We start from the raw sequence: 2,369 nt of genomic DNA on the forward strand, positions 1-2,369 counted from the left end.
CGTGACCTTGACGTTTTTGAAGAGTACTCGTCAGGTACGTTGTACAGATTCATTGTATCTGTAAAGAGCTGTTGGAAGGAGTCATCCCGGCCTACGACGGGGAGTGGACTCTAGCCTGTGACAAATCCGGGTGACGAATCTGGGCTGCTCTTCCCGTGTGGCCCCCACAAGCTAAGAACGGTTCTCACATTTTTTTTTTTTCCCCCCACGGTTGAAAAGAATCAAGAGGAGGAGGTTTCATGATATCTGGATGTTGTCAGGAAAGCCACGTTTCAGTGTCCATGACCACGTGTCTGTTTGGCACGTGGCCACGGTCATCCTTTTCTGGGTTGTCCTCGGCTGCCTGTGCTGTGTGTCTGTTCCACCAGCCCACGGAGGGGCTGCCGCAGAGCCTGTTTGGCCCTCGGAGCTTCAGTGTCCACTCTCCGGCCCTTTCCAGGGCAAGTCGGCCTGTGCCGACTGGCATTCGCTTGTTCAAAAGCTAAGTCAGCTATTAAAAGGGCATGGAAGCTTCCGGTTCCTTCATCTCATCACCCCACAAATATTTAACGAGGGCCCATCGTCAAAACCAGCAGAGACCCCCTATTTGAGCAAGTGCTAACTGGCACTCAAACTCCGGAACTGCGAGACGTTCGGTCTCATCAAACGTCTTCCCGAGTGAGTCGCAGGCACAGTCTCCGCCTGTAACAATAATAGCTCCTGTCCTATTTTGACTGCTCCCTTATGCCACGAACGCTTGACTTGTACCATCTCTTTTAATCCTCACCACCGGCCCCAGGTGTTCCAGGAGGAAACTGAAGTTTAAGAGACTAGCCACACCCAAGGGCACCCAGAGAGCTGGTACATGGCGGAAGCAGAAAACAACCCCAGGCCAGCCCCCTGGGCTTCCAGCCCTGGAAGATGCACGGGAGGGGCCCGGGCTCTGGAGTAGAGAGTGGGTTTGGGGGCGGCCCTTGCTGCTTCCTGGCAGACCACCGCTGTTTCTCCACGCTCTCGAGCTCTGCGAGCACCCGACCAGAGACCCCATCTGAAACGGCGTTCTTTTTTTTTCCTTCTTTCATAGGAACAGCATCATGTGCTTTTTGGTGCTCAGCGTTTTGTCCTTCAGGCTGGATGTGCAAAGCCAACGATCCTGTCTTCGATCTCTTCCTCCTCCCTTTCTGGCGTCGCTGCTCCGCCACCCACACTGTTGGAGAGTCTGAGTTCTCTGCTCGCTTGGCAGGAAGGCTGCCCTTGGATGCATGTCCTTCCTCCCCACTACCTGTGTGGCCAGCAGGCGGGGCCTGCCCGGGACGGGGGTGGGGGGAAGGGGAGGCCCTCCGGGGGCCGAAAGGCACACCCGTGCTGCTCTCTGCGTTGGTCAGACGAATTGAGAGAGACACCAAGACAAGAGCACCTGCGTAAAGGGGTCCCAAAGGTGAGGAGGAGCCCATGGGCCAGGTTGGGCTGGGATCAGGGTGGGAATGCCACCGACGTGGGTCCTGCTGCTGTCCCTTGCCGTTTTGGCCTTCTTCGTTGGCTTTCCTGGTTCACCCCATATTGACTTAAAGAGATGCAGGAAGCTGCCTCGGCACAGCGAGATCATCTCACCCTGGGTTTGACAGTGGCCCGGCCACACTGGGTCCAACTGATCACTGGTCAGTTCTGCTGAAGACAGTATTCTAATATGTGTTGTCAATAAGAACAAAATCAGTGTGCCAGATTTAATGAAAGAGGCCTCTGGTTGGTGTCCAGACTGCATCCAATTCTGAGTTATTTTTTTGAAGAGAATAAGTCATTTGAGAGTTTCCTGTTCCTTAAAATGTCCCCAGGAACTTTTTAACTGGCTTGGTAACATATCTCCAAAGCCCTCAGCAGCTGCAAAGTTGATTCATAAAGCTTGTTTTTGCGTTTTTTAAAAAAGAACAAAATGTAAACTAGGTTGCAAAGCCCTGGTGACACAATGTGATCAGCGGGTTCCTGCAGAACCTTGGCCCATGCTGTCTGTCCCAAGGTCACAGTGACACAGCCTGGTTCGGAGTAGACAGTTCCACTCTGTGTTCCAGGGTGTTCTAAAGACGCCCTCTGCCAATTTTCCGGGTGGACGCCTGCAGCGGGGAGGGCTCCGCACGCGAAGAGGCCGCTGCTCTTCAGTTTCTCGCACAGACCTCAGCTCCTCAGCACCAAGTACCTTGGCGGGGATCAGAAACGGTCTCTCGAATGCTAGTTCCTCTGGGAAAGACCTGGTTTGGACGGGAGGGTGTGTTGGGCTGAGTCGAGCGCGGGGAATAACGTCTGGCACGTCGGCCTGAAGGAGACCTCACAGCCGAGGTCAAAACACCGCCGGAACCTAGTAGTGTTGCCGAAACCTCCCCTGAGCTGGACAACTG

Source organism: Pteropus vampyrus, unplaced genomic scaffold (genome assembly GCF_000151845.1).
Source record: "Pteropus vampyrus isolate Shadow unplaced genomic scaffold, Pvam_2.0 Scaffold23, whole genome shotgun sequence".
NCBI lineage: Eukaryota > Metazoa > Chordata > Mammalia > Chiroptera > Pteropodidae > Pteropus > Pteropus vampyrus.